This window comes from Alexandromys fortis, unplaced genomic scaffold (genome assembly GCF_014885135.2).
Source record: "Alexandromys fortis isolate MF-2015 unplaced genomic scaffold, M_Fortis_MF-2015_v1.1 scaffold_25, whole genome shotgun sequence".
Lineage (NCBI taxonomy): Eukaryota > Metazoa > Chordata > Mammalia > Rodentia > Cricetidae > Alexandromys > Alexandromys fortis.
In genome coordinates this window covers 9,833,245-9,858,461 of record NW_026067904.1, presented here as the reverse complement: position 1 = coordinate 9,858,461, position 25,217 = coordinate 9,833,245, and the positions used below count along the sequence as shown (strand labels likewise).

Genomic DNA, 25,217 nt, shown 5'->3' with positions numbered 1-25,217 from the left:
CTGGCTGATTCTGATCCTGTCTCATAGGGGAAGCGCTAGCCAGGGTCCTGTCTACACTGGTTGTGCTTGTGTGAATTATTGTGACAAGTGTCCTGCTGTAATGTGACTGATATCAAGTAACATTTCATTGTAATTCTTGGTCAGTATTTTTAGCTAATAACCTTAACATATTTCATTAGAAATTTAAAGTAGCTCTGAAGTCACTCTAGCATGCTTTCCAGCATGGAAATATGGCTGATAGAAATGTACGAAGCTACCCTCAGGAGCCATAGTTAACATCCTCTGTTTTGTTTTGTTTTCTTGTTTGTTTGTTTTGTTCTTAGAGTTTTTAGAGACAGGGTTTCTCTGTGTAGCTTTGAAGCCTGTCCTGGAACTCACTCTGTAGACCAGGTTGGCCTCGAGCTCACAGAGATCCACCTACCTCTGCCACCCAAGTGCTGGGATTAAAGGCATGCGCCACCACCACCTGGCTAGGATCCTCAGATTTTGTTTGCAGCACCTTTGGACAATGTAAGAGGAACTTACATCTCTGGTGCATGAAGGAGTACACAAAATACACTGTCATAGTTTCCCATGACTGATTATTTGTATCTCTATATTTAGCAGCTCTGCCCCTATTATTCACTTCTCTGAAGTAATAAATGAAGCATTATACCTAACAGTGAGAACTTTGATGAATCACACTTGCTGCATGCACACAGAAGGCTTTTATGGAAGATCACAATCTAAGAGCCCAATTTCAAATACCAGAAGTTTCAAAGTGTGGTTCATTTGGTAACTGTACAGTATAGCCAGTATCACAAACAATAAGTGATAAAAAACATATTAATGACTTTATCTTTAAATTACATGTCACTGCTAACATTAAATAAGTATGATTGACAGCATGCTGCTGAGGACCATGTTTAGGTCTGTGGTCCTACCGCAGCCAGGGCCTATGTTGATGTCCATGGCCACCTGTTGCCACCAAAGGCCACAGGATTCACAGCTTCTTGGCCACTACTTGTAGCCATGTTTGGGTCCAAGGGACATGCCAGCTGCTGGGGCCATGCCAATCTGAGTGGTCTTGTGTTGCCACCTGTGGCCATGATGTCATCTGGGCCTGAACTGCTGTCAAGGACCATATCTGGGTCCATGGCCCTACCATGGGCAGAGTCTGTATCAGTGTACATGCCTCTAGTTACCACCCAAGGCAGTACAGATGCCCAGAGTCTGGGTTAACACCTAAGGTCCTCTTGATGCCCAAGGGTCATGCTGCTACTCTTGGGTCAACATGACTTCAGCATGTTGACATCTGGCTCAAGCTGTGGCCAGGGGCCATATTTAGGTTTGTGACCCTACTGCAGCCATGGACTGTGTTAAGATCCTTGGCTCTTGTTATTATTGAAGGCCATGCAACCGCCAAGGGTCTGAGCTGCCATCTGGAGCCATGCTGAAGTCCAGAGACCATGCTGCTGCCCAGCCCATGCTAATTTGAGAGGCCTGCGCTGCTACCTGGGGCCATTGTGACATCTGAGCCCAAGTTGCTGCTGCTGGTCATGTCTGGGTCCATGGGCCTGCTGCAGCTGGGGTCTGTGTTATGTCTATTGTCAGTGTTCCACAGGGGCCCATGTGAACCATGTGTTGAAGTATGAGGGCTGTGCTGAACTGGTCCCGCCTCTCAGTAGAGACATGACTCCAGCATGGGAAAGCTGGCTCTGCCCCTAATAGAGAGCACCAGTCCCCTATACACTTGGGAAAACTGGCCCCACCCTTCACCATGGGCATGGGAGAGCTGGCTCTACCTCTTACCTAAGGGAGCTGGTCCCTGAGACCCAATTAGAACACTCCAGCAACCACCAAGACACACATCCAGGGCTTTGAGTGGGCAATCCCCAACATCTACCCTGTCTATGACGTGCTAGAGCCTGTGAAGGAACTGTTTCTATAGAATCATAGCCACAGGGATCTCCATGACTCAGGGAAACTGCAGGATATCAGAGAGGCACTTCCGTGAGGGTCCAGTCTTGTTGGTGTATCAGAAGCCAGAGGCTTTGAAGCTTACCCTTTGCACGGGACCATACAAGAGTGAAGGGCAAATACAGAGGGACTGGAAAATGAGTGGAATTGGGGTGCATGATGTGAAATTCACAAAGAATCAATAAAAAATTACATTAATAAACATTTTTTAAAAGCATGATTGGTTTCTCTTAGGTTCTTCACACTACGGCAATTAAAAGCTTTCACTGTGTCCTTTTTTAGATCTGGAGCTTTTCATACTGTTGAATGGCTCTGAATCATGAGTGCCAGCGCATGACCCATACAAATAGCAAGTAACCGTGACTTTGTAGCTGGAAGCTGACTGTTCCAATTATGGGGCCTTTTACATGTTTCTTTGAATCCCTCTAAAATGCTACATTTTTTTTGTAACCAGATTTCTATTACATTCACAACCTTCATTCAATGGTGCTTCTATGAATAAGACCTACTAAACAGCAAAAGTTGAAAAAATATCTTACCATGTTGCCCAGACTGTTCAAATGCCTGGGCTCAACTAATCTCTTACCTCAGCTTCTTTTTATTTACTTTCAAAGCTTTCACAAAATTTGGAATCAAGAATAAAAGAATAGTGTTTGTAAGCATAAATTAAACAATTATGAGCTTTCTTGGTTATAGTGTATTAACACAGCAATAGAAAATTAAGATAGTAGGTCATAACTATTTGATGTAATATCGATTAATATTTTCTATAATAGAAATTAAAACAAAATAATCATTTTTAAGTTAACATAAGTGATACATATCTATGAAAATTGTGCTTTCTGTTTGTTTTTTACAAATTTCCCTAATATCTGACTTTTTCTGTCTGCTTCTGTGTTCAGTTTGTTGTTCTCTCGAGTCATGTGCCTTGAAGAGTTTCATGATACACTTGGGAGAGAATAAAAGTAAAAAAGAAGAATGACACTTTAGTACTTTTATAGTGGTCTCACATCCTCATGCCACACCTGGGAACTACTCGCTGCTTTAGAGATAGTAGAAACACAAGCTTGTCCTCACCTTGATGATCATCAGTGAGACTGGCTGTGTTAATTCACCCAGTACGTCTTTGCCTTCTTTAAGGAGATGCCAGTCACAGCCCACACCTGATACCATTAAGACTTTCTTTCTTGACATTTACTAGCCTCTGGCACTATTGATTGGGTTTGCTTTGATTCTAGAATTTTGTGTTGTATTCATGGTCTGTCTGTAAGGGTGGTGTTGTTTTGTGCACTGTCAGCGTGTCTTCTCTTCTTGTGTAAGATTCCTTTTCTTTTGGTTTTTTGAGACAAGGTTTCTTTGTGTATCTCTGTCCCGGAACTCTCGTTGTAGACCAGGCTGGCCTTGAACTCAGAGACGTCTGCTTGCCTCTGCCTCCCTGAGTGCTGGGATTAAAGGCGTGCCCACCACAGCCCAGTTTTGTGTAAGATTTTTGTGATCAAACCGGACTCCCTGAGCACGGCTGACAAGGAGGGCTGACTGAGAAGCCAAGGACAATGGCACTGGGTTTTGATCCTACTGCATGTAATGACTTTGTGGGGGCCTAGTCTGTTTAGATGCTCACCTTCCTAGTCCTGGATGGGGGAGGGAAGGACCTTGGACTTCCCACAGGGCAGGGAACCCTGACTGCTCTTTGGACCGGAGAGGGAGGGCAAGGGGGATGGGGGAGCGGGAGGGAAATGGGAGGATGGGAGGAAGTGGAAAATTTTAATTAAATAATAAAAATAAATAAATAAATAAATATGAAAGTTCCAAAAAAAAAGATTTTTGAAGCTTTGTAAGTATATTCTTGGACAGCTTAAAATGTAGATTATGAGTCTCAGGATGACTGTGAATAGCCATGTCACAGTAAGAATGACAATAGACTCTGAGTGCTGTCATCCTAGTCCCACACATGGCGTCTGAAGTACATCTGTTCACCCAGTAAATACTCAGCATTCCTCTCCTCTGTCCATCCATCTGGGAGGCAGGGCTCAGAATTCAGAGTAGGCTGTGACCTCTGGCCTTAGAAAGTCAGTGTGTAGCAGGGAAACATAATGTTTCCTTTTTGCTGAATTAATTTCTATTTAAATATATTTTTAGAATTTCATTCATGAGTAATAAATTTATATTATTTCTATCCCTCCAACTTTTCCTGTGTGCCCCAACTTCCTCTCAAATTCGTGACTTAGTCATGAGAGAGAGATAGAGAGAGAGAGAGAGAGAGAGAGAGAGAGAGAGAGAGAGAGAGAGAGAAAGCATGCTCCAGCCTACTGAGTCTATTTAGTGTTGCTCATATATACATGTGTTTAGGGCTGACCACTTGGGATTAGACAGCCAGTTAAGAAGCTCATCACTGGAAAAAACTGAAAACACAGCAGTTAATGATTGCCTGTAGTTCTTCATTTGGGGCTTCAGTCTTGTGAAGTTTCCCACATCCACATGGACTTGTCAACTAGTGCATCATTATGAAATTGTTTAGACAAGCATATTGTTGAGATTTTATGGCTACAGTACAACTTCTCTGTGTTATCTAGAAGGTGCTATCAAACAGAAGGCATCATGTTCCTCTGGCCCTTACAATCTTTCTGCCACCTCTTTTATGAGGTGATATTGTGAATATATTAGTTGGGGCTAGGCATTCCCATGGTCTCTATTTTTCATATTTTGACCATTTGTAGATCTCTATAATAATCTCCATCTGTTGTGAAAAGATAAGGGATGAGAACTACAATCACCTGGAAGTATAAGGCTGTGTATTTAGAGTACAGCTATAAATTATATTGGTTTAGGAAAATGGTAGTGGTAATTTCTCCTCTAGGTTCTGTTATCTTTCTAGCCATGGGTAGTTGGCTAGTTTTGCAGTATCAGATCCTTCCTATTGAACTGGACCTTATATCCAAGTAGACAGCTATTTATTATCCCCAAAATAAAGATACAAGTATTACACCATTGGAAATATCTTACAAGGCCAATCATTATTATGGTTCATTGGCTTTACAAACTTTCTTTTCTTTTAAACTTCTCTCATACATTACATCATGACTATAATTTCCCTTCCCTCTACTCTTCTTGATCCTCCCTTCTCAACCTCCTCTCTCCCCCAGATCTACGCGTCTTCCCTTTTCCTTCAGAAGAAAAGCAGGCCTCCCATGGGTGTCAACTAGACATGGTATAACAAATTACAGTAAGACTAGTCATAAACCCTCATATCAAGGCTGGATAAAGCAACTCGGTAAGAGGAAATGGGTCCCAAAAGCAGGGAAATGTCAGAGACATCAGCCCCCACTTACACGTTAGAGTCCCACAAGAACATCCATACACAACCATAATGTATATGCAGAGGACCTAACTCAGACCTATACAGGGTCTGTGATTGCCACTTCAATCTGTGATCCCTTATAAGACATGCTTAGTTGATTTTATGGGTTGTGTTATCATGTTGGCCTCGGCTCCTCTGACTCTGCTTGGTATTTGGCTGTGGGTTTCTGCATCTGTTCCCATCAGTTTCTGGATGACGCTCCTCTGATAGCAATTGGGCTAGATACAAATCTATGAGTATAGCAGATTATCACTAGCAATCGTTTCATTGAATTTGCTTTTCCAAGTCATGTTTGGTTCTATCGTAGTTCTCTGGACTCTCCATCCTCTGGTTTCTGATATCCAGGAACTGTCAGGCATGGGCTCCCTCTTGTGGCATGGGCTTCAAGTGGAACCAGTCATTGGTTGGCCACTCCTCAAGTTTTGCACCATCTTTACACCAGCACATCTTGGAGGTAGAACAGATTGCAAATTGAAGTTTGAGGCTGGGTTGGTGCCACAGTCCCTCGGCAGGTGGTCTTGCCTGGTTATAGAAAACTACCTGTTCAGACTCTTTAGCTCTCATTACTAAGACTCTTTGCTAGGGTCACTTGAAGATTCCAGGGAGTTTCCACTATACTGGGTTTCCATATCATTCCCCAAATGTCCCCCAGTTCCAGTTGTCTCTCCCAGTACGCTCTCCATCCACAACCACCAGCCTGCACCTAATCCCTCCTGTTCCTATCCCTACCCATCCCCTAGTCCACTCACATAATCTATTCTATTTCCCCTTCCCAGAGAAATCTATGTATCCCTTTACTTAACCTTTCTGGGCCTGTGAATTGTAGCATGATAATCCTTTATTTAACATCTAATGTGCAGTTATAAGTGAGTATATACCAAGTTTGTCTCCCTGGGTCTGGATCACCTCAATCAGGATAATGTTTTTCATCCATTTGCCTGAAAATTCCATGATGTCATTGTTTTTAATAGCTGAGTAATATTCCATTGTATAAATACATCACATTTTTTATCTGTTCTTCAGTTGAGGGAAATCTAGATTGGTTCCCATTTCTGGCCATTATTAATAAAGTTGTTATGAACATAGTTGAGCAAATGTCCTTGTGGTAGGGAGGAGTGTCCTTTAGGTATATGGACAAGAGTGATATAGCTGGTCTTGAGGTAGATCAATTCCCAGTTACCTGAGGAACCACCATGTTGATTTACAAAGCAGCTCTACAAGTTTGGACTCCCACCAGCAATGGATGGGTGTTGCCTTTGCTCCCCATCCTCACCAGCATGAGCTGTTACTTGTGTTTTTGATCTTAGCCATTTTGACGGGTGTAAGATGAAATCTCAAAGTCATATTGATTTGCATTTCCCTGATGACTAAGGATGTTGAACATTTCTTTAAATGTTCTTCAGTCATTTGACATTCCTCTGTTTATATCTGCATCTCATTTTTGATTGGATTATGTTTTGATGATGTCTAGTTTCTTGAGTTCTTTATATATTTTGGAAATTAACCTTCTGTAAGAAGTGAAGTTGGTGAAAATCTTTTCTAAAAGCTACCAATTTGTCCTATTGATCTTATATATTGATTTTTGATTTTAGCACCTATGTTATCAGTGTCTCAGTTCAGGGCAACAACACAGTTGTCTCCTGTGCCAATTCTTTCAAGGCTAGTCCCCATTTTTTTTCTCCAATTAGACTCATTGTATCTTGTTTTATGTTGAGGTCTTTGATCCACTTGGAATTGAGTTTTGTTCAGGGAAATAGATATGTTTTTCTGTATCCATACAACCAGTTAGACCAGCACCATTTGTTGAATATACTTTTTCCCATTGTGTATTTCTGGCTTCTTTATGAAAATAAAATCAGGTTGTCAATAGGTGTGTGGATTTATGTCTATGTTTTCTATTCAATTCCATTGATCAAACTGTCTATTTCTATGCCAGTACCGTGCTTGTTTTATTACTATAGCTCTGTAGTAGAACTTACAATCAGGGATGGTGATAGCTCCAGAAGTTCTTTTATTATACAGTATTGTTTTAGCTATTGGAGTGGGGTTTTCTTTTTCCACATGAATTTGAAAATTGCTTTTAAGGTCTGAAAAGAATTATGTTGAGATTTAATGGGGATTGCATTGAATCTGTAGATTGCTTTTGGTAAGATGGCCATTTTTACTATGTTGATTCTAGCGATCCATGAGCATGAGAGATCTTTCCATGTGCTGATATCTCCTTCAATTTCATTCTTCAAAGACTTGAAGTTTTTAATCATACAGATCTTTCACTTGATTGATTAGAGTTACCTCAATATTTTTTATATTATTTGTGGCTTTTGTAAAGTATTATTTCCCTGATTTCTCAGTTCATTTGTCTTTTGTATATAGGAGGACTACTGATTTTTTTAAAATAAATCTTGCATCCAGCCACTTTGATAAAGGAGAATATAAGCTGTAAGAGTTCCCTGCTAGAATTTTGGGTGGTTGCTTATGTATACTATTATATCATCTGCAAATAGAAATATTTTGACTTTTTCCTTTCCAATTTTAATCTCCTTTATCTTCTTCAGTTATCTTATTGCTCTAACTAGAACTTCAAATAGTATATTGAATAGAGAGAGAGTGGATAGCCTGGTCTTGTTTCTGATTTTAGTGGAATTGCTCTAAGTTTCTCTCACAGAAATTTAATTTGATGTTGGCTATAAGCTTGCTGTATTGCCTTTAGTATGTTTATGGTTATCCCTTTTTATCACTGATCTCTCAAAGACTTTTATCACGAAGGAGTTTTGGACTTTCAAAGACTTTTTCTTCATCTAGTGAGATGATCATGTAGGGTTTTTTCTTTAAGTTTGTTTATATGATGGATTTTATTGACTGATTTTCATCTGTTGAACTATTCCTGAATCTCTTGAATGAAGCCTACTTGATCATGGTGGACGATCTTTTGGATGTGTTCTTGAATTTGATTTAAGAGTATTTTATTGAGTATTTTGGCATCAGTGTTTATTACAGACATTGGTATGTAATTCTCTTTCTTAGTTGAGCATTTGTGTGGTTTGAGTATCAGAGTGACTACATTCTCATAAAATGAATTTGGTAATGTTCCTTCTTTTTCTTTCTTATGAAATAATTTAAGGACTCTTGGCATTTGCTCTTCTTTGAAACTGTGATGGGATTCTGTGCTGCAACCCTTTGGCTCTGGGCTTTTTTTTGATTGAAAGACTTTACTGACTGCTTCTATTTCCTTGGGTGTTAAACATCTATTTTATGTATTTATTTAAATTGTTTATCTGATCTTGATTTAAGTTTGATAGTGGTATCTATCAAGAAATTTATCCTTTTAAATTTTCCAATTTTGTGAAGTACAGAGGTTTTTTTGTGTGTGGTTGGTTGGTTGGTTGGTTGGTTGGTTTGGTTTTGAGACAGGTTTTTTTTTCTGTGTAGCTTTGGTTACTGTCCTGTAACTAGCTCTTGTAGACCAGGCTGGCCTCAAACTCACACAGATCTCCTGCCTCTGCCTCCCGAGTGCTGAAGTACAAGTTTTTAAAGTATGCCCTAATAATTTTCCAGATTTCCTTGGTGTATCTTGTTATGTCCCCATTTTCATTTCTGATTTTGTTAATTTGAATTGTCTCTCACTCCCTCTTTTAGTTAGTTTGGATAAGGGTTCATCTATCTTGTTGACTTTTTCAAAGCACTAACTCTTTATTTCATTGATTATTTGTATTGTCCACTGTGTTTCTATTTTATTGATTTCAACACTCAATTTGATTATTTCCTTGCTTGCTTCTTTTTGTTTTAGAGCTTTTAGGTATGTTATTAAGTTGCTAGTATTAGATCTTTTCAATTTCTTTATGTAGGGAATTAGTGCTATGAACTGTCTCCGCTTACCACCACTTTCATCGTGTCCCATAAGTTTGGGTATGTTGTGCATTTATTTCCATTGGATCCTAAGACATAACTAATTTCTTCCTTTATGTCTTTCTTGATATAGTAGAGAGCTGTCTGGTTTCCAGGACTCTGTAGGCTTTCTGTTATTTCTGTTTTGATGATATGCAACCTTAATCTGTGGTGGTCTGATAGGATGCAAGGGTTATTTCAGTTTTCTTATATCTGTTGAGTCTTATTTTGTGACCAAGTATATGGTAAATTTTAGAGAAGGTTCCATGAGGTGCTGAGAAGGTGTATTCTTTTGTTTTGGGGTGAAATATTCTGTAGAAGTCTGTTAGGTTCATATGATTAATAAAATCTGTTAGCTCCAGTATTTCTCTTTTTAGTTTTATCTGGATGACCTTTTAATTGGTGAAAGTGGGGTATTGAAGTCTTCCACTGTCGATGTGTGAGGGTAGATTGACTTGAGCTTCTACTAATATGGATGCCCTTGTGTTTGGGCATAGATGATGATAATTTATGAATTTTCATTTGATGCGTATGAAGCGTCCTTTCCCATTTCTTTTTACTTACTTTGATTTGAAGTCTTTCATTAGATATTAGAACAGCTGCACCAGTTTGTTTCTTAGGTCCATTTGCTTGGAAAATCTTTTTCTCTCCCTTTAGTTTGAGGTAATGCCTATCTTTGAGGTGTGTTTCTTCTGTGCAACAGAAGGATGGATCCTGTTTTTGCTTCCATTCTATTAGTCGGTGACTTTTTTTTAACTAGGGAATTGAGTCCATTGATATTGAGAGATATTGATGATCAATGATTGTTAATTCCTATTATTTTGGTGGTGGTGGTGGTGGTGGTGTGTGTTTCCCTTATCTTGCTTTTGCTGGTGTGAGATTATTTATTGCCTGTGTTTTCCTGTGTGTAGTTACCTTCCTTGGGTTGGAGTTTTCCTTCTAGTATCTTATATAGGGATGGATTTGTGAGTAGATATTGTTTAAATTCAACCCTGTCTGGAAATATCTTGTTTTCTCCAACTATAGTCATTGAACATTTTGCTTGGTGTGATAATCTGGGCTGGCATCTGTAAACTCTTGTAGTCTGCAAGATATCTTTCCAGACATTTTTGGCTTTTAGAGTTTTCATTGAGAAGTCATGTATAAGTCTAATAGGTCTTGCCTTTATATGTTATTTGGCCTCTTTCTCTTGTAACTTTTAGTATTCTTTATTAGTTTTATATGTTTAGTGTTTTATGTAGTGAGGGGTTGTATTTTCTAATCCAATCTATTTGGTGTTCTGTAAACTTCTGTACCTTTATAAGCCTGTCTTTTTTTTAAGTTAGTAAAATTTTCTTCTATGATGTTGTTAAGAAATATTTTCTGGATCTTTGAGCTGGGCTGCCCTGCCCCCACCCCAGTGTTATTATTCTTAGGTTTGGTCTTTTCAGAGTGTCCTATATACTTTGTATCAGTATTTTTTTTAGATTTAACTTTTTCTTTAATTGGTGTATCTATTTCTTCTATTATAGCTTCAATGCCTAAGAGTCTTTCTTCCATCTCTTCTATTGTATTGGTGATGCTTCTTTCTGTAGTTCCTGTTCATTTATCTAGATTTTTCCATTTCCAGAATTCTGTCAGTTTGTTTTTTTTTTTATTTATTTATTTATTTATTTATTTATTTATTTATTAAAGAATTCTGTCTCTTCCCCACCGCCGCCTCCCCTTTCCCTCCCCCTCCCCCAATCAAGTCCCCCTCCCTCGTCAGCCCAAAGAGCAATCAGGGTTCCCTGCCCTGTGGGAAGTCCAAGGACCACCCACCTCCATCCAGGTCTAGTAAGGTGAGCATCCACGAAACTGCCTAGGCTCCCACGAAACCAATAGGTACAGTAGGATCAAAAACCCATTGCCATTGTTCTTGAGGTCTCAGTAGTCCTCATTGTCCACTATGTTCAGCGAGACCGGTTTTAACCCAGGCTTTTTCAGACCCAGGCCAGCTGGCCTTGGTGAGTTCCCGATAGAACATCCCCCTTGTCTCAGTGTATGGGTGCACCCCTCGCGGTCCTGAGTTCCTTGCTTGTGCTCTCTCTCCTTCTTCTTTATTGCTTCTATTTCCATTTTCAGATCCTGAAGGTTTAGTTTAATTTTTTCCTTCAACTGTTTATTGTGTTTCTTGACTCCTTTAAGGTATTTATTCATTTCCTCCAATTGTTTTTATTTTCCTGCATTTCCTGAAAGGTTTTATTCTTTTCCTCCTTAAGAACCACAGTCATCTTCATAAAGTTGGTTTTAAGGTTGTTTTCTTGTGTTTTGACTGTGTTGGAATATTCAGGGCATGCTGTAGTAGGATATCTGGCTTCTGGGGATGACATACTGCCTTTGCTGTTGTCGATTGTGTTCTTACACTATCATCTACGCATTTAGATTTGGGGAGATTATAGGTCTAGGTGCTGATTTCTGAGTTTGTCTTTGTTGGATGGGTGTTTCGTTTCTTGGTTTCTGTTTCCTCTCTAGTCATCTGGGAAGGGTAGCCTGTGATTGAGTAGCGGCTTTCCACCTGAGTTGGGTACTAGACTTTTGGCAGTAGACATGCTCTCTGATGGAGCAGTGTTCTTTAGTATGAGTTGTGGCCTAGGGTTCTGGCAACTGATGTGGCTTCAGGCGTTTTGGCAGCAAGCTTTACCTATGGGGGAACAGGGAGCTTCTGCTGAAGTTATAGGTAGGTTGGGAGTTCTGTTGATGAATGTGGCCTCTCTACTGGTCTTTTTTAATTTCTTTTTTCCTTTAGCAGCTTGTGTAGAACTTTCAGATATTATGAGAGGTAGTCCTCAGAGAGGACACACATCCAGGTCAGATCTAGCTTGAATCCTCCAAGTCCTGTGTGAAAAGTATGTTACCTTCACATCTATTAACCTTTTTTTTTAATGTTTTTAAAAGTTACATAGGATCACTTCTCTGCGAAATCATGCATTCATTAACTTAAGAGCTATTTTGTTTCTTGACAACCTAATAGAATTATGGAATCTGGAATAGAACAGGAGAACTCTGAATGAACAGTTTGGTGGTTGCTGGAGCCATGTTTTATTTTGCACATAATCATTATCATTCATTTAAAAAACAAAAAAACAAAAACCTCTCACTTAGTTCCTGCTGCTTCTTCACAGACTTAAAATAAGAATGTATTAATGAATTTCACGTTAATGAAACCAGTTTAAATCTAAAGATGCCTCTAAAAATGAGACCTGTCCTAATACGTAATAACATGTGAGGTCACTAGCCTCTCTTTGGATGAACATTTTAAAGTTGAATTGGGAATTTCTGCTTGAATATCTCAGAGGTCTCACATCCAAAGGTGTCTGCTATAGTGACTCATTCACATCCGTTCCTCTTTCCCAACTCTCTCACTATATCACTGCTTCTTACAAGAGCCTCTCAGTTCTCCCTCTGTACTTTGAATCTTATCTACATACAAACATGTACAAGAATGCTTATTCTTTTTGGTAATTTTTAAGTTTATTCTTACACATTTTTGATTAAATAGAATTCCATCATGTTTCCCCTTCATTTTCCTCCCTCCAGACCCTCCTAGGTGCCTTCCCTCCAATCTATCTCATGCCTCCTACTCTCCAATTAATAGTCTCTTTTTCTTTATTTGTTATATACACATACATGTGTATGTGTGTATGTATGTATGTTAATACAACCCACTTAATCTGTTGTTGTTTGTGTGTATTGTGTGTATATGGTTTTAAGGCTGACCATTTTGCATTACATAACCAATAAAGGGTGCTCATCTAAGCAGGCACTAGTTACTTGTAGTTCTTAGTGGTGGGCCCCCAATCCAGTGGTGAGTTCCCCTTCTACATTAGCATTTTTGTTCTAGTCTTGTCAATGCAGCCACTTCTTTTTTTAAATTGTTTTTACTGAGCTTTACATTTTTTCTGTTCTCCTCCCTTCCTGTCTCCTCTTTCTACCCTCTCCCATGATCCCCACGCTCCTAATTTACTTAAGAGATCTTGTCTTTTTCTGCTTCCCATGTAGACTAGACCCATGTATGTCTCTCTTAGGGTGTTCTTTTTTGTCTATATTCTGTGGGATTCTGAATTGTAGGCTGGTTTTTCTTTGCTTTATGTCTAAAAGCCACTTACGAGTGAGTACATATTATATTTGTCTTTCTGGGTCTGGGTTGATGCAGCCACTTCTTAGAGAGAATGTTTTATAGTAGACTTCCTAGAATCCTTGCTCTTATAATCTTTTCTCCCCTTCTGTGATGTTTCATGAGCTTTAGACGCAGGAGCTGTGATGTAGACGTATCTGTTGGCCCTGGATTCCCAACAATTTGTTGATCTCTGTATTGCATCCAGTTATGCTTTTCCTTGATTGTCTCTATTTGCTGTAATGAGAAGCTTCTTAAAAATTTAGAATGCTGTAAGGAATTACACTGGTACTGTAAAGCGCAGTAGTAGATTCTTTTTACTAGCCCTGGAAGGTGGCTAGGTTCTCAGTACCAGGCATGACTTCCCTCCTGTTAAGTGGGCCCTAAGTCCAGTTATACAGCTGTTGGTCATCACCAACTTGTTAATGCCACTTACTGCACCTTTATGGGTATCTTGCCATGCTGGTAATTGTTGTGTTTCTTATGTGTTGCAGCTCCGTATTCTTAAAACAACAGTGAGGCATATTTCATCTCGTATTGCATTACTACCATCTCTCAGGTCATTTTTCTCTACTTCACCTCCGTTCATTTGCAGCCTGCTGTATCATTCAAATGAAACCATTCCCCCAACTCCCAAGTCACTTTGCTATGTGTGTGTATGCATGTTCATGTTGGTGTGTGATGATGCATATGTGTGTCTAACACATATCTGAATGTGGAGACCAGAGGATGATCTTAACCTCTCAGTTCCTCAAGTGCTGTCTATGTTTGTTGTTGTTGTTGTTGTTATTGTTGTGGTTTTTAAGATTCACTAAGGAAAGCAGTAAGTTCCAAGTGATCTCCAGGGATCCATCCATCCCTACCTCCCAATACTGGCATTGTAAATATGTCCCATGATGCCTGTCTTTTACATTGATTTTGGAGGTTGAACCCAGGTCTCTGTGATTACAAAGCAAGCACTTACCAACTGTTTAATCTTACATGACTTTCCAATAGCAACACAGCTTACCTGATTTTATATACCAATAAGCTACAAAATTCTATGTTTAGTGAATATAGATATAAAATTCTTAATAGAATCTTAATTGACCAAACCCAGCAATATAGAATGGTTTATGTACTATAGCCAAACAGGATTAATTTCAAGTATTATGGGTTTATTTGGTATCCAAATATCTTTCTTTATGTCTGTGTTTCCTTGGCAGTATTCTTTCCTTCTTTGCTTATCTACTCATTGGAGATTATCTTCCTGTTGGCTTTTCCTTCCTTTTCCTCTGCCTGCTGTCCTTATTTTGACACTTCTAACCTCTTCCATCTTCTCAGCTCATTCTCATGACTTTAGGTCATATTTATATCCCAATTATGCTACAGTCTCTCTGTCTTGGGTCCCATCTCTTTCCTTCCTGAAGTCTAATCCTGTCTTTACAACTGCATACTAATATAGTCTCTCAGGAGTCATTTGCAGATCGCTCAAATTCAACATCTCCATAACTTATCCATTTAATCTGTACATGAAAAAATGACTTACCTTTCCTCTATAATCTCAATTATCATTAATACTCATCTATTTTGCTAGTCTGTGAATATGTATTGAGCATCTACTATGAACTAGCTATTTTTCTAAGCTTTTAAAATGTTGTCTAATATAACAATAATGATGACAGAAGTTGATAATAAAAATCTTTTTTTTTAGTTGAGATACCTATGAGGACAAGTTAAGAAATCACATCTGCCAGAACTTACAAATAGCTGAAATCTACTCAGTTTTCTCTGACACCAAAACAAGTCTTCTCAACTACTAGACTCCCCTAAGTGCTCCTAAAGTCTTGCTCCTTTCTTTCCTACACTACACAAAGAATGTTTCGGTTATGTCTATAAGACTTCCAAAGAGTCTATTGTCCAGACTACCTAATACAACTAAGGGATCTGGAATAAATTCTTTTCTTTTATAACTTTTATATGCATGGATGTTTTGTCTTTATACTGTATACTACATGTGTGTCTGGCCCCTGTAGAAATCAGAAGAGAATGTCAGATACCCTGGAACTGATCTACCATGTGGATGCTGGGAAACAAGCTACATTCTCTGAAAGAGCAGCAAATAGGAAGTGCTCACAGCTGAGCTATTGCTCCAACCCATGACATAAATTGTTTATAGAAGTGCTCCATTATGGAGCCAGGGGCCATCCCATTGCCTTTGCATTGTAAAGTGCCACTCCAACTCATGACTTCTCTTCCCTCCGTGTCTCCATTTCCCTTTTACCCCTTTCTAAAGCTTCCTACTATTGTTTTCTCATCCCTATATTTTGCTTATGCTACCATTGTTACACCACACCATAATGTGTGTGTATATACATTTACTTTCATAATTACANTCATGTATTTCTCCTTGTTAACCCATAAGTATTCAAATACAGTTATTCCTTTGTGTGCTTCCATGCCTAAATATAGAATCAACACATAGTAGGCTCTTCTGGTCCAATGTACTGGATATATGAAAATAAAACTTACATCGATGATTCTGAAATGGGAAAAAATTTGAGTATGGTGAACATTTTATTTATTAAATCTTATTCTGAAGATTATTTGGTCTCAAAATATTTTGTTCAATCTGTCTCTAAGGATGTGAAAATTTATCTAGAATATTTAGTAAAAATTTCTAAGTAGGTATGGTTATATGACATCTGGCTTCATTTTCGTTTTTGCCAATATGCTTAGAAATGGTGCCCAGAAGCTGAAAGCAGAAAACATTACCAAGTCTTTGAAAACAGTGGATGGAATTTAAATGTTCCACTTGGAGTTGTTACTAAACCCCCCTTTGCTGTTTGTGTCATATAATATATCAGTAATACTCTGTTTATAGAATAAGCAACCCGTCTGGCCTAGATTGATTTATTGTGATGAACAGCAAGAACAAGTGAAATCCCATCATCACATCCCTGCATAAATTTCAATATGAATTTAGTTGGTGTTAAATGGACATTTGTTTTTGTCTCCAAGATTGGACTTTTCCTCCAGTAAAGCGGAATAATGTATCTATATGGCATTCTAACTTGAGCAGTACATAAAGATTAGTAAATAAGACTCCATTAAAAATACTTATAATGTAAGTAACATGAGTCCCAGTAGCATTTCTAATGTCCATTAATGCTTATTCTGAGGATCAGAGCTCATTTTACTGAGCCACTTAGTCAAACCGTGTGATTATTTAGAAAGTTAATTCATGCATACTAAAATCTAGCTTAAGTAATGCAGAGGGTAGGAGGTAAAACTCTATGGAGACGATAGTCCTTTTTGTTATTTAATGATCAGCCATAATTAACTTGCAAATTTGAAATAATTAGAACAAATTAAAGGTATTTAACTTTGCCTCCCTAAAGAAAAATTCAAATTGCACCAAATGCAGCTTTAAATTATTCAAGTCTCAGAGGTCTAGGCTAGATTTTTTTATAATGCCTTTTCTATGATGAGAATACCAATCTGCTTTTTGTCAGAAGGCATCCTATCAAGTAATTGTTCTTTGTGTTAATAAATGACAGCTATTCTTCCTTATAAAAGTATTTCAGTCTCCCAAGACTGCATCAGCATTTCCCTGGCATTTAAATTCAATAAAACAAAAGGTTAATGTTTTTCTGCTTTTTAAGGAATGCAAATACAAGTGGTTTTCAATTGGTCCTGAATGACATTTAAAATTTGCCATTCAAGAGCAGACTATCGCGATATGAGACATGGGCAAATGAGAAAGAAAACTTCAGGATGCTTTAGTAAAGTGGTTTACCTCTGCCTACTCCAAAATAGTTTCTTAGTTACCCATTTAGTAGTATTTTATAACATTAAAACATGAGGAATAACTTAGTAAAATCTTAGTACCTTAAAGGAGACTAAGATAGTAATTCTAAATATCATGGCTTTAATCTTTTATCTTGTTTGACCATTTTCCCATCAGTTGACTAGCTCCAATCAATGCTAAATAATAACTGCTGTCCCTAATAGTTCTAGCCCATCTCTAACTCTTCAGTGAATTCTGTGCATGGTTCATCCAGACTGTAAAAATAGTAAGAAATACTGCTTAGCTGACTTTGTGGTTCATGGTACAGAGCATGTGTTCAGTGCCTGTTTATGCAGTTTAGTCTGTGGGAAACAATATGTTGTTTTGAACTTTTATACATCTCAGACTCCTTTGGTGACATATTTTCTATCTGTACTTTTGCTTAATTTCTTTTCAAGTGTACTTTTTACTTATTCTTTGAGAATTCCATGTATATATTTAACGTATTTTCTTAATATGCACCCCCTGCTGCCCTCCACCTCCTAGCAGCACTTCCTCTCCGTGTCTCCCTCCTTCTTGATGTCCTCTATTTTCAATCCACTGAGTTCAGTAGTGCTTTCAGCATGCGCAAGGATATAGAGTCATCCCCTGGAGCATGAGTAGCTACTGACTCTCCCTTCACTAGCAACTAGCAATGCTAATTGCTCCTTAGTTAAGAGTGGGGCTACATGAACTCATCCCTCATCCATGCTGGAATTTTGACCGGCTTGATTTTGTGCAGGTCTTGAGCAGACAGCCGACACTTGAATTGATGCTTGTAATGGCCTTCTCAAGTCCAGAAGATACTAACATATATATTGTGTAACTGGCACCTTAATTAATAAAGCATGCACACACCCAAAAGCACTTAGTTTCATTTTTCATTATATTTATAGTCCCTGTCCCAAACAGCCAGCCATCTGACTGTTATCACTTCAGATTGTTTTGTATGGTCTAAATATTCATATAAATAAAATCATATAAAGTGTAGATATCTGGTATCTTTCATTAGCCACAAGGTTTGAGTAATATACTTTATTGTATGTTTCAATAATCTATTGCTTTTTATTTCATACTAACAATTCACTGTATAGGTCTGTACTACTACTGATTTTTCACTTCCTATATGGATAGATATTTAGATAACTTCTAAATAAATCTCAAGACTCATGCTTTTTTTTTTTTTTTTTTTTTGGTTGGTTGGCTGATTTGATTGCTTTGGCTTGGTTTTTCAAGACCGGGTTTCACTGTTTGACTCTGGCTGTCCTGTAACTCGCTTTGTAGACCAAGCTGGTCTAGCACTCACAGAGATCCACCTGCCTCTGCCTTCTGAGTGCTAGAATTAAAGGTGTGCACCACAACGGCCCAGCTCTCATTCTTTCTTTATGCACATACCCAGTTATTTAAGCATTATTTATTCAATTTTTTTCTTCATTAAACTGTGAAATACATTGTCAGAAGTCAACTGAATACCAAAGGCATATACACAGGACAATGTTGATTGTTACGCCCATTCAAATATCAATAATATGGAGTGTTCATTATTTCAACTTTTTAGTAAATAAGTAAATCGAGCAGAAAAAAATCTACCTTTTTTTTTCTTACTGAAATTTTTCTTGGCTATTCTAGTTATTTACTGCTTACACTTAGTTTATCAATTTCTGTTGAGAAAATTGAATTTGATTTTGATAATTAACATTGGGGATAATTAACATACTCAAAATATTGATAGTGAAATCATGTTATTTCTACATTTATTTAAATCTTTTCAAATTAATTCAGTAATGCCTTGTAAATTTCATTATAATGATCTTGCATATATTTTTGATTGAATTTAATGGTAGAATTTAGGGAAAAATACTAGCTTATAAATATCTGACTTGTGTACCACAATTTGCTTAAGGTGCATATAACTTGCCAATTTTTTTGTTTTGTAGATTTCTTAACATATTCAAGTTCACAATTATGTTGTGTTTGAATGTTTATTTATACCTTTACAAGCTTTATGTGTTTTGTTGCTTGTTCTTGCTTCATTTTTTTTGTCTAAACTTCCAATACATTATGGAATAAAAGTAGCTAGAGAAGAAATTCCTACATTGTTCCCAATATTTAGGAAAAGACAATATGTCACTATTAAGTCCATTAATATAGGTTTTCATTGATGCCTTTTCTTAATCCATTTTTTCATTACTGTAACAAGTACTTGAACCAGACATGCTGCACAAGGAGATTTTTTTTTTAAGCTCACAGATCTACAGACTAAAAGTCCACACGACACAGCATTGAGAATGGCCAGGCCTATAGCATATGAGTCCCTCCCTGTAGGAGGAAAGAATCACACTGCAAACCTGAAAGCCAAAGAAGTGAGGCACTGTCATTCATCCAAGGACAAACTCAGTCATTGTGAGGATCTCAAACTAAACATTTCTCACCTCTTAAAAATTTCCATGGTAGTTTTCTTTAAGGGGCTGGCCAGTGGGAGTGTGCCATGCTCCGGTGAGTATATGGGCAACACAAATTAGACTTGTGGGGTTTTTCGGGGAGGGGGCACAAGAAGACGGCAGACCTGGGAGGGCTGGAAAGTGAGTGTGATCAGGATGCATCATGTGAAACTCCAAGATAATTAATAAAAATACTATGTTGGAGGAAATTTTTTCAGTACCACTAACTGGAGAAACCAGTCCTGACATAGAGACCTTGGATAACAAACATCAACAAGCCTTTTAGCAAATTGAATGTTCACCTCATGCCCATGTTAGCTGATTTTCCATCAGCATTTTGTCAAATAGTCTGTTGTATTTAGTCATAGAATCGTGTGATTGTTCTCTTAATTCTTTCATGTGGTCAACATCAGGATTTATTTAGAAATGTCCAGCTAACATTGTGTTTTTGCAGAAGAACACACTTAGTCATTATGGGCTATGCTGTGTGTATTCTAGAATCTGGTTTGCTAATATTTTGTTGAGAATTCTTATGTTCCATGTTCATGTGGGTTATATCTTAGTAATACCCTTTTTATCACACTCCATGAAATTCGTTTGTGATATAATCACACAATAGTCTATATTTTCTTTTGTTTCTGAAAGGGTTAGTATAAGATTGCTAATGCTTATTTCTTACACATGATAAAAATTACCAGTGAAGCTATTTTGGCAGTTTCTCTTGTAAAATTATCTTTGACTTTTGAGTTCCGTTTTTCTAGGCCTGAGACTATGTTTTTCTATTTCTTCTTAGTTTTTGACAATCAAGATTTTTTTCAAGAAGTATGCATGTTTCAGGAAGTCAGCATGGCTATAGAACAAATGTCTGACAAAATGGGAACCGCACCAGGCCACCCAGCAGCTTACACCGTGGCCAAGACAAGCTGGCAGTCTTCTGAAAAGCATAAATGAATTTAGGGGAATTTCAGAAACAGTTTCAGTGATGATCCTAGTCGGGTGCTGTGGCTAAGAGATTCCTACAAGAACTCCAGTACAGCACTTTCAGAAAAGTTGGTTTTGAAATTAAAGGAAGAATAACAGATGGTTGAGATGGTTCTAGAATATCAAAGTCAGGTCTGTAAGGAAAATACACTCATTCAAGAAAAGAGCCCTGATAAAGACAATTGCTGAAGTAAAGGGCAAAAAGCTGGGCTGGAAGTACTGATGTCCAATAGCCAGCATCTGAAAGAGGAATTTTCTAGGAAGAAAGGAAGCCATTTTCACTGCTAACATAGATAATGAAAAGCTGCAGAAGTCAGCCAACTTGCATAAAAGATTGCCATGCTCTAGTTATTAGAAAAGTTCACGATAATAAATTGTAGTTTATATCCTCTAGTATTGACCCTAAGCATCCTGAGAGCCCATTTATGTTTGATGTGAACCTAAATGAAGCGAAGGAATGGGAAGTGTCCAATTGCTTGAGTGCCTAGCAAAGTTTCAAGAGAACATGGGGGACCAACAATTTTCTCAGTGCTTCTTGCCAATGTGAGGAAACTTACTAATGCAGTTTATAATAATGTAGAAATAGTATGTGAAATAGTTTGCTGTTCTTTGTTATTGTATATATATCCTAAAAGAATTCCTATGTCTTGCTCCTCTGTAGTGTTTTAGTGTTTTGTGATGTTTTTGTATGGTATGAAGAAAACCAAAATGCATCATTATAAAATATGCCTTTTTAGCATAACACTTTGAAGACAGTTAACCATAAGCAGAGTCAGAAAAACTCTCTGTCCTCCCTTAATAATCTGCGTAAAAGCAAGGACTAAAAGTATGAAGGTATCTTCACTCCCATAACTACAAAGGATGGAGGTCAATCACTAAAGACATCTCTTACCAGTTCAGACTTGCTGGCACTGGAAGAATTGACAAGCCTTGCTTCATTAGTTTATTCCCATAAATTCACTTCCATAATTCCCCATTGGTGGATGCCAAAAGCCAAGCCTACTCTCAGTATTATCATATCTCTAAAATCCTATTGCTGTCTGTTGAAAATACTGTGTAGACCAGGGCTCTAAGCAGCTATTTGGAGTTCATTTCAGTTAGGTTTGTAAATGGCGGTTTCTCTCCCACCCACCAGTTACCAAATAAACATTCAGAAGTTTATATTAATTATAAAAGTATGGCTGATGGCTCAGGCTTATTACTAAAAATTAAGGAAAATAGATTATCATCTAACATTTCTTTTTGAGTCTAAAGTTTCATATTTAATTTATCCTTTATCATAACTAAGGAAAAGTGTAATTATAACTATTTAGTCTTCAACTTCATCAAATACTCCAGAAGAATATAATATTACCTAAGTAATGGGGAAGTGCATTGTAAGCCCCAACTCTGGGAAGCAGCTTATAGCACACTACTCACAAACCCTACTCAAGTGCTCCATCGTAGGACCTCTTACAAGAGCTGTTTGTGCTGCCAGCACGAACCAGGAAGCTGTCTCTTAAAGGAGCTGCGCATCTGCTCACTGCAGCAAAAAGAGCCTATCTGAGAAATGTGGCTACCAGGATGCCGCACTTGACACCTGTTTCTGTGGGTCTAGAAGCCCTCTTTTTTTTTTAAGCTTTTGTAGGCTTTGTATGGATGTACGTGCACCACATTGGCACTATTTTTAAATGGAGGTTTCTCTCTCACCTACCAGTTACCAAATAAACACTCGGAGGCTTATATTAACTATAAAAGTTTGGCTGATAGTTTAGGCTAATTACGAAGTAGGTCTTAATTAACCCATTTCTACTAGTTTATATTTTACCATGGGGTTTATGGCTTGCTACCTCACATCTTGCTTCTCCAGCAGCTGCTGGCATCTCCCCCAACTTTGCCTTCTCTCCTCTGTCTCTCTGCTTGAATTTCCCTCTTAGCTATATTCTGCCTGGATATTGGCCAAATCAGCTGCTTTATTAACCAATGGTAATAAGACATATTCACAGCATACAGAAGGGCATCCCACATCAAGGTTTGTCGTGTACAATGTGTACTGCATGCATTAATAAACTTGTTTGGGTTTCTCTTGTAAAAACAAACAAGAAATAAGCATTTTTCATTTAATTTTATTTTGCTATATTGGTGTTAAAGTTGCTTGTGATACACTTTTGATGTTCTTTTCTGTCTATAGACTTTGTAATGATATATAATTGCTAATTCCTAATATGTGTGACTATATTATATTCATGTTTTAATAGGGCAGAGTTTTAGGCTAGATCAGTCATTGATTGGCCATTCCCTCAATCTTTAAACCACCCTTACCCTAGCACATCCCATAGGCAGCAGAAACTGTAGGTTGAAGGTTATATGGCTGGGTTGGTATCCCAATCACTCTACTTGAAGTCTTGCCTGGCCACAGGAGATGGCCAACTCAGGCTGTGTATCCTCTTTTGCTAGTCTTAACTGGGGTCATCCTTGCAGATTCCTGGGAGGTTCCATTGTACCATGTTTCTACCTGATCCCCAAATGCCACTCCCCTTTTTCAGTAGTCTTTTTTCGTACTCTTCCCATCAATCTCCCACACACACCTTATTGCTCATGTTCCCATCCCCATCCACCCACATTCTGCTCACAAAATCTCTTCTATTTCCCCTTTTATGGAGAGCTTGGCATTCCCCCACTTGAACCCTCCTTGTTACCTAGGCTCTCTGGGTCTCTGGATTGTAGCATGGTTCTCCTTTATTTTACAGCCAATATCCAGTTATGAGTGAGTACATAACATGTTTGTCCTTTTCTGTCTGAATTATCTCACTCAGGATACACTCTTCAGTCTTAACAGGCTTTGCTACATCTGTTTTGATGCATTGTCTTAGATGCATGCATGTGTCCTATGATTTTTGTGTCTTCTGACATTTTTTAGTTTAGATTCTATTTTTAATTGAAAATATTTTTCATGCAATATATTCTGATATATAAATAGAAAAATGAGTAGAAAAAAGAGCTAAAACAAAAGCACTAGAAACATGGATACAGAGATACATTCACACACAGAGAGAACCCATAAAAATAACATTGGAAACCATAATATGTTAAGCAGAAGACCTATGAGGTTAAAAGAAAATGTCCAGACAAAGCATTATGAGATAGAAAAATACCTCCAAAAATATCATTAACTTCATTTTCTGTTGCTATCTACTGCTGGACATGGGGCCTGCCCTTAAGTGTGGTTTGTAAGCCAAGTGAGACTCTGTTGGAAAAAATTAACCTTTCTTTTGCAAACGGTTACAGTTTGTAATGGAGTGGAGAGCTCACCTACCTGTGCAGTGTTCTGGGTTTGGTCTCCAGCCTTGTAATCAAACAGCTTTCTACACAACAGATGACAGAAGCTAACTAATGTACATAATTCATTTAAAGTTAGGCTTATATAGATTAGGAAGGGCCAGCTCATTCCTTTTGTGTTTGGAGACATGGTCTTACTCTGTGACACAGACTGGACTAGAACTCTTGGCAGCCTTCCTTCCTTACCCCCCCCCCAAGTGTTGGCTTTACAGACATGACCACAAGCCCCTTCTTTTTCTTTTTCATCTTGCCTTTAAAGGAAAAAATATATACTTTTTCTGTTAACTCCCCAGGTGTTCCTTTTGGTAGTTTCTGTAACCAGCTCAGAATGCTTCCCTAACTTAGAGTATGACTATGTAGCAGCAATGCTGTGCTGCTTTGTGTAGACAGTGGGATCTTTTCAGTTGTATCAGTACATTTATTTCCCTGATCCTTATGGTACTGTTATCATATGCATATGTTTGTATATATGATATATAAGTCTATATCATATGTATGTATATATACACACACACTTATAACATCTCGGTACATGTAAGCCTGATAGCATAGTGTTACCATTTTGGCTTTGAGGATTCCTGTACTTTTCAAAAATAATAATAATAACATAACATCATTTTTTTAATATAACATCCTTTTATATTTATCTAACCATGTACTATTCTAATGCTTCTCATTTCTCTTTATAGATCAAAATTTCCATATGCTGTAATTTTCCTATGATTTGAAAAACTTCCTGTTATTTCTTTTAGTGCAGGTGTTCTAGCAACAACATTTCCATTTTTAATTTAAAAATATCATTTCTTTTTTGGGGAATTTTTTTTATGAGAAATCACATTCTGAGGTGACAGGTTTTTCTGTTTACTTTCAGCATTGTGGCGCTATCCCTCTTACGTTCTGGCCATCCTATTGTAATGCTAGTAAAGCATCATATGTCATGCCTGCCTCTCTTCTGTGTGTCACTAACATTTCTCAAGTTGAAGGGTCCTCTTTATCTCTGCTTTTACTCCATTGGACTCTTAGCTTTCATCAGGGCTAGAAAATATTCTTACATTACATTTAGGACACATTTCTTTATTATTTTCTGCCCCAGTCTCGTGATTTCTCCTTTAAAGTTTCGGTTTTACCTTCTTGGATAGCTTTGGGTTTCCCCTAAGGTCCCAGAGAGCCTGCATATTTTTCTCCAAATGTTTTTTTCTATTTTTTAAATTAGGTCATTTCTGTTGCTTCTGTTATAAAATTCACTTAAGATTTATGTTTTCATCTTCATTTTCCAATTTTTATATCAACTACTGTAATTTTCAGTTCTAAAATTTCCATCTAGTTTTAATT

General features: G+C 37.8%; 1 protein-coding gene and 1 pseudogene across 7 annotated transcripts in view; both read left to right on the top strand.

Annotated features, from left to right (window-relative positions):
- Positions 1–25,217, top strand: part of Kiaa1328 (KIAA1328 ortholog) — a 262,267-nt gene that overhangs the window by 184,459 nt on the left and 52,591 nt on the right. The gene's annotated exons all lie outside the window — the stretch shown is intronic.
- On the top strand, positions 19,634–21,114 carry LOC126497169 (kinetochore protein Spc25-like; annotated as a pseudogene).